The 7,865-nt window shown below is 39.8% G+C and overlaps 1 long non-coding RNA gene across 1 annotated transcript in view; it reads left to right on the top strand.

The window, feature by feature from the left end:
* Positions 1–5,197, top strand: part of LOC309644107 — a 32,881-nt gene extending 27,684 nt beyond the window's left edge. The window contains exon 2 of the long non-coding RNA XR_014254241.1: positions 1,637–5,197. This is a non-coding gene — a long non-coding RNA (uncharacterized lncRNA). The remainder of the gene's footprint in view (positions 1–1,636) is intronic.
* The last annotated feature ends 2,668 nt before the right edge of the window (positions 5,198–7,865 follow it).

Raw genomic sequence — 7,865 nt, 5'->3', positions numbered from 1 at the left:
GATCAGCACAAATCCACAAACCTCAATCACTCTGTTTTCACCTCTTCGAGATTGCTTTCTCTCAAATTTAATTGTCTGAATTTTAGTGTCTGCGATAAGAACTCAGGGGTAATATCACACACCTCCAGAATCCTTCCACTGATTACGGACTGTGCCCGGCAAGTGACGAAAGTAGGATTTAGGCAATTAGGAGTGCAGGATTTTCTCGGCGCTGCCAGCATCTTCAGAGAATGTCATGCTGTGCACACTCTCATGGAGCTGGCTTGATTTCGTAATTTTTTTACAGCCTATTGTAATATACGGCCTATCTCGAAGAAGGTCCCTGTCCAAGCATGCTTTGATGTTTTATGAAATAAGTGGCAAAATCCAGGATTTAAACATCAAAAGTAGAAATCCACATTTTTCTGTTTTATTCTGTAAGATTTAACGTGTCAATTATATCTTTAATCACAAAAGAGCATGGTGAACAAAATGTGCTGTTGTGGGATTATGAAAATGTCTTAATACTTTTATATAATTTAAAATCTTTCTACCAAGAAAATTTATTATATTTATAACCCATGTGTTTTAAAGCCGCCCTCCAGGTGTCGTGGGGCTTGTTGGGCCTCCGAGAGGCTTTGTGACACTGGATCTTAGGCACCCCCTCAGCCCCACCACGGTGGGAAACACTGACTTCCAGGTTTTTGGCTACCTTGAGATTTTATGATTCCATGAAAGCGCTAAGCTCGTCCTCATTAAAAATGGATCACTAGGGGGCTACCCTGGTGGCGCAGTGGTTGAGAATCTGCCTGCCAATGCAGGGGACACGAGTTCGAGCCCTGGTCTGGGAGGATCCCACATGCCGCGGAGCAACTAGGCCCGTGAGCCACAATTACTGAGCATGCGCATCTGGAGCCTGTGCTCTGCAACAAGAGAGGCCGCGATAATGAGAGGCCCATGCACCGCGATGAAGAGTGGCCCCCACTTGCTGCAACTAGAGAAAGCCCTCGCACAGAAACGAAGACCCAACACAGCCATAAATAATAAATTTAAAAAAAAAAAGGATCACTAGGGCCTGGAGGATGATTTTGATATTATAATAGTTTTACTGTTCTAAAACCCCAGATTTGGGACTTCCCTGGTGGCGCAGTGGGTAAGAATCCACCTGCCAATGCAGGGAATACAGGTTCGAGCCCTGGTCCAGGAAGATCCCACATGCCGCGGAGCAACTGAGCCAGTGCACCACAACTACTGAGCCTGCGTTCTAGAGCCCACGAGCCACAACTACTTAGCCCGCGTGCCACAATTACTGAAGCCCGTGTGCCTAGAGCCCGTGCTCCGCAATGAGAGAAGCCACCGTGATGAGAAGCCCGCGCACCGCAACGAAGAGTAGCCCCTGCTCGCCGCAACTAGGGAAAGCCCAGGCGCAGCAACGAAGACCTAACGCAGCCAAAAATAGATTAAAAGAAAAAAAACAGATTTGGAGCTGGAATGCTTCAAGAAATCTCCACTTGAGGAGCTGAAGACAAGACAGGTGGTCCTCCAGGAGGGGTGGGGACTGGGAGTACGTTATTGTTGTTCACACACCTGTGAGTTCTGCTTCTTTGGTGTTTTCGTCAGTGTGACTAATGAAAATGCTCTTTGTTCTCTGTTCCAGAGTCAGAGAAATCCCTGCCACGTGGCACACAGATGTACAACTCTGGGCAAAGGTTTCCACAAATACCATTTCTTCACTCCAAAGTCCATCTATGTGTTTTCCCTGAAATACAGAATGCTGCATGTCTGTCTGCCGGTCTCTTATCCTAGGAGCCTCAGCAGCAGAGGCAGAAGGAGCTCCTATAACTCTGGAGATAAAACACTGGCTCACACAGGCTGACGCTGCGTAGGGGCACTCATGGACTTTATTTATTGTTCTTTATTCAAATGGACATAGTGTCTGCGCTGACAGAGGCAGCCTAGAAAAGAGAAAATGTGTCTATTGTAACTTTTACTTAAGTGGTGTAAATGAAAAGATCATCACCCAAAGATTTGGTAAGATTTCCATTCAGAGAAAGAGAATGAGTGCAAACAAACAAACAAAAGAGGACAAGATCTGGGATTAGGTTTGATGGTCTGAAACATACAAGGAAGGAAATAAAATTTCTGATTCCATATCTGGGAGAGAAATCAGAATTTTCGATGGCTATATTACCCTGCCCCCACCCACCTCTCCCATGAAGAGAGGCAATAGGGAGGTGCTTGAATTCTTTCAGGTCCTGTGGGTGTCACTGAGTAATTCGTTTCTTAAGCATCTCAAATAAACATGGCTGAAATAACTGATAAAGCTCATGTGGGAGCCCAACCGGGGGGAGTGCATTTCTGATGTCCAAAGTCCATGTCACAATGCCATCTGAAAAATATGTGACTTGAAGCCAAAGCAATGACACTAAACCCACTCTAGTGAGCAATTCTGTAAAAGGCATCCATCTCGGAGCCCAGCCCAGACATTAGTGAAACTCAGTATTGTACGACAATCTGACTTCCCACAAGGTCTTACGGCACAGTCCAGGTATGGTATTAACCTCTGAATCACCTAATCTGGGAAGGAGCCAGCTGGCTTACAGAACTCCTGAAATTGAAACACTACCAGAGATGGGAAAGTATGCATGCCTTAGTAACTCTGATAAGAGGCTCTCAAAAACTGAAAACCACACAATGGCCAACAATGTTTTAGTTTCTGAGAAGTTCCTTGTCTAGTGGGGAAAGCAGATAAAAAAATAAAAAGCTTAGAAAATAATTCAGGTGTAATAGTAAGGGTAGGTCCAGGGTGCTGTCAGAACACAGAAGAAGGACACCTCATCCAGCCAGATGGTAAGGGCCAGGGAAGGCTGTCACTCTGTCTAGTTATAAGAAATTCAGAGTACATTTGGTATGTCTTGTCTTGAAGATGACACTTGTCCTCCAAGTAAATCAGACTCTCCCCAGAGCCATGCCAGAGGACTTAGCTCTTCTCATAAAACTGTATGTATTTATTCATCTGCATCCTTGGTGAACGGAAGAAAGGTCAGAAATGTGTCAATGTTTAGACATAGGCCAGTGCTACTGCTTTTTAACCTATGGTCCACAGCCTTGTCAACTGAGTTATTGAATTAATATTCCTCCCTACGTGCTTTTCTTTAAAAATCCTGTTCTTTCATGTCTTCCAATCTGAGCGCCTACTTCTCTTTACATGATTTTTAACAAATCTCTACCTAACCACTTGGACAAACTATTTAACTTCATGTGACCTTATTTATTCTGGAAGATAAAAACATAATTGCCTTAGACAAAATTTTTTTTAGTTTACATTATGCAAGACTTCATCTCACTTGATATTTGCTATTTTCCCTTCCCCATCTTCTGCATACTTCCAGGAGGTCTCCTGAATAGTCCGTGCCCAAGCAGCATAAGCCTAGGAGTTATTTTCAGTATCAGGTCTCTCTTTATAACTAAATACCTAGAAACATTTCCATTTCCCGTAAAGTTATCTAAGTCAGGTGAGCTGAAAATTGGAGAATGGGCTCTATCTGGGCTGCCTGGAGAGCTCAAGGCCCTAAAAGTGAATGTCGTCTTCTAACTGCCTGACAAAGCTGTTTGTCATTCCTGGCTTAGTACTTTACATCCAGGACAGGGTCTGACCAGCCTGAATCGTGACAAAATTAGGCTGCATATTGGAAACTTCATATCCTTTTCTCTTTTCTCACTGGCAATATTCATGTGTCCATTATTCCTCTGGACTAGAGAGGCCAAAGGAGCTCAGGAATGACAACGGCTGGGCCCTTTCAGTTGCAGGCGGGGAGTACGCCATGGGTGTCCTCCGGATGCACTCTCTGTCTTATGGTGGGTCTCTAAGAGTGGAATGATTTGTTGTTCAGTAAGGGCCATACTCAAGGATTTTATCCTGAGTTTGGACACAATGCAGGGTCACGTTAATTACCTTGGAAATGAGAGTGGTGGTAGCCAGTGGAGAGGCTATTTTGGAATAAGACAGTAACATTATCCAAAGCCACTTCCAGTTCTAAGATAAATATGCACCAATTGATAGAACATGCAGATTTTTCTCATTAGATCTGCTAATGTAGTGAATTAAATGGACAGAGTTTTTAACAGCTCTGTTGAGATATAACTCACATACCATAAAATTCACCCAATTAAAGCAGACAACAGTTTTTAGAACAGTCACATAATTGTGTAGCCATCACCACAATCTAATTTTAGAATATTTTCATCACACCAAAGAGAAACCCTGTTATCCATTAGCCATCACCATCCAATGTCCCCATTTCCCTCTCAGGCCTAAGCAACCACTAATCTACTGTCTGTCTCTACAGATTTGCCTATTATAGACATTTCATATAAATAGAATCATATAATATATGGTATTTCATGACTGGCTTCTTTCACTTTTCATAATGTTTTCAAGGTTCATCCTTTTGTGGCATCTAACAGGGCTTCATTCTTTGTTATTGCCAACAAATATTCCACTGTGTGAAAACACCACTCTTTGTTTTATTGATTCATCAGTGGTTGACATTTGTATTATTTCTACTTTTTGGCTATTATGAATAATGAGACTATGCCTCATTATTTACAATAGCTAAGACATGGAAACAATCTAAGTGTCTATCAACAGATGACTAGATAAAGAAGATGTGGCATATATACATACAGTGGAATATCATTTAGCCATAAAAAAGGAGGAAATCCTACCAATGTGACAACATGGATGGACCTTGAGGGCATCATGCTAAGTGAAATAAGGCAGACAAATACCATACGATCTAACTTATCTGTAGAATCTAAAACAAACAAACAAAAAAACTCATAGAAAGAGATCAGATTTGTGGTTACCAGAGGTGTGTGTGTGGGGTGGATTGGATAAAGGGGGTCAAAAGGTACAAACTTCCAGTTATAAGATAAGTAAGTACTAGGGATGTAATGTTCAACATGACTATAGTTAACACTGCTACATGGTATGTATAAAAGTTAAGAGAGTAAATCCTAAGAGTTTTCATCACAAGGAAAAAAAATTTTTTTTTCTCTTTTTCTTTTTTTTTTTGTTATCTATATGAGATGATGGATGTTACCTAAATTATTGTGGTAATCATTTCACAATGTAAGTCAAATCATTATGCTGTGTACCTTAAACTTATATAATGCAGTATGTCAGTTATATCTCAGTAAAACTGGAAAAAATGCAGCTATGAACATTCACGTTCAAGTGTTTGCATGGACATATGTTTTCACCTCTCTTGGGTATATATCTAGGAGTAGAATTGCTGGGTCATATGGTAACTCTATGTTTAACCTGTTAGGAATTGAGAAAACCAGACAACAATGGGAATTTTTCCTAAGAAAATGTTAAGGACTGGCAATAAAAGGAGATCAAGGTTGAGACTGAAAGGGGCTATCCTCAGCCAGACTCCTCTAAGTCTGATAATCTGGGTATCAAAGGTAGTAACAAAAAATATTTCCTAGGCAACACAGAAAGCAAAACTGCAAGTAAACTTTCCAGTAGTCCTACCATCCCAAGATTTTTTCTAATTCAGAGAGGAAGATAGGTAGATTTTCTATTCTTGTAAATTATTTCTACATGACATGTCTCAGAAGTACTTCAGGAGGAATTGTGTAGATTTCACTGTCTAGAGTCAGATCTGGATCTTATAAAGTTGTGCTGTCAAGTACGATGGCCATTAGTTACGTGTTATTAGTTAAATTGGCTTTTGCAATTAAGTTAATTAAAACAAAATAACATTTAAAATTTAGGTCCTCAGTTGTACTAGCCACACTGCAAGGGCTCAAGAGCCGCATGGGGCTCGTGGCTACTGTATTGGGCATTTCCCTCATTGCATAAAGTTCTATCAGACAGGATTGCTGTAAAGCAGAGGTTCTCAAATGGTGGTGATTTAAGAATCACCTGGTCAGCTTTGTAAAAATTCATATGCCTGAGTCCCACCCCTAAGATTCTGGTTAAGGAAGTCTGAAGAGAATCCAGGAACCTGCATTGTTCAAAAGCTTTCCAAGAGATTCTTATGGTTGGCAAGATTAAGAACTATTGTGTGAAAGCAGACTGACTCTGGGCTCTTAATTCAGAGGAAAATCACCTGGTAAACATTAGCAGTATGTCCAGAATAGAGTAATGGCTCCAAGGCCATTACCTCTTCTATTTAATTTCTCCAATTACCTATTTCTCAATTAATGGGGTCATTAAGCACTCAAGACCTGCATTAATGTCCCTCCTCTTTAAAAAAAAATTCTTTCATTCTGCATAAATCCAGTTTGCAAATGATTACCTCTTGTTAATTATTGTACACTTTCTGTTTACAAACAGAACAAATGACCTAGAAAATGTTTGGCAGCTCTCTATGTTCATTGGTGTTTGATGAGAAACAGCTGAGCAAACAAGCATGCCAGCCCTATAGGTAGTATGGCACAGCATATTATTATCCATTCCTTTGCTACCAACTAAATACATGGAAGTGAAATTCATTTTAAGTGGTTTAAAGTTGCATACTTTAAGGTCAATATAATTCTTCTGAACTTAGAACAGTGTGAAAATGAATTAATTTTAGCTTTAAGGCATTTTTTCCTTTCCATTTTTCATCAGTCTGTAATAAATTACAAAAAGGGAACAAGTCCCTGCTCTTAAGAAACTTAAAAGGTAGTAGCGGAAAATGAGACATAAACACAAGTATCTGTAAGAAAAAAAGATGTTAAATTATTTTGAGAGGGTACAAATTTGAGAGGAAGAGATCCTGAGAGATCTGGGAAATTTTCATGCAGGTAGCAGCATCTTCACTCATTCAATAAATGTTAGCTGGCGCTACCTCATGCTAGGTCCACCATATTAGGAACTGGGGCTAAGTAGGTGCAATCCTTTTATTCACAGAATTTCATTTCCTGGAGACTAATCAGTCAGTCAACAATTTATTGCGTGCCCATGGCAAGCCAAGCATACAGACCAGCAATGATGATTCAAAGTGATCAGTGTTAACGCAGGGGAAGGACATGGTGTAATTAATTACTGGCTGGATTTCTATCACACTGAATCCTCCTTTCTAAGCACTGACATTTCTCTGACTTCATTTGCAAGGCCAGTATCATAGGGCACGCACTCACCCTTAGCAATAATTTAACCATGACATTGAGTTCAGCAGCAGCTATTTAGTAACACGTTGCAATCATCTAGTGGATCACTAGTGTTAACTCTGGCATCTTCCAAGGAATGAGTTAACAACTGTAACTAAGAAACCACTGACATGATCCTCGGTTTAATACCTTTGAGGAAGTTGTGTGATACAACTAATAGGTATTGACTGTTGTCTGTAAATCTGGTAGCTACATCATGTGTGAGGTTATTCAGGAATATGATCACTATACAGCACACTTTGTTGGGTGATGTTTATAGCATGACTGACTTAATCCAACCTCAAAATAATTTTAAATTATAAAACATTTCAAACATATCAAAAGTATAGAAAATAATATAACAGGCACCTACAGGTACTCCCCATAACACCTAAAAGATAATAATATTTTTCTTTTTTTGCCTTCAGTTCCATCTCTGTCATTTTCTCTGGGACACAAATGAAATAAAACATTAAAGATATAGCTAAAATCCCCTTTGCACCCATCCCCCACCCCCCGCCCAATTCCTTTAGGCTTCTTTTCTCCCAGGGAAAACTAGTGTCTTAAAGTTGATAAATTAGCATTCTAATACTTATGAGAATTCTAATTCTAAATAAGAATTAAAAATAAAATTTTTAATTAAATAATAAAATTTAAATTACAGATTTTTTTCTATGTATGCATGCATAAAGAATACAGATTATTTAACATTTACACAAATGTACAATATTGTACATACC

This window comes from Balaenoptera physalus, assembly GCF_965194825.1.
Source record: "Balaenoptera physalus genome assembly, chromosome: 15".
NCBI classification, from domain to species: domain Eukaryota; kingdom Metazoa; phylum Chordata; class Mammalia; order Artiodactyla; family Balaenopteridae; genus Balaenoptera; species Balaenoptera physalus.
Note: the sequence above shows the minus strand (reverse complement) of the source record. Positions and strands in the feature narration are given on the sequence as shown.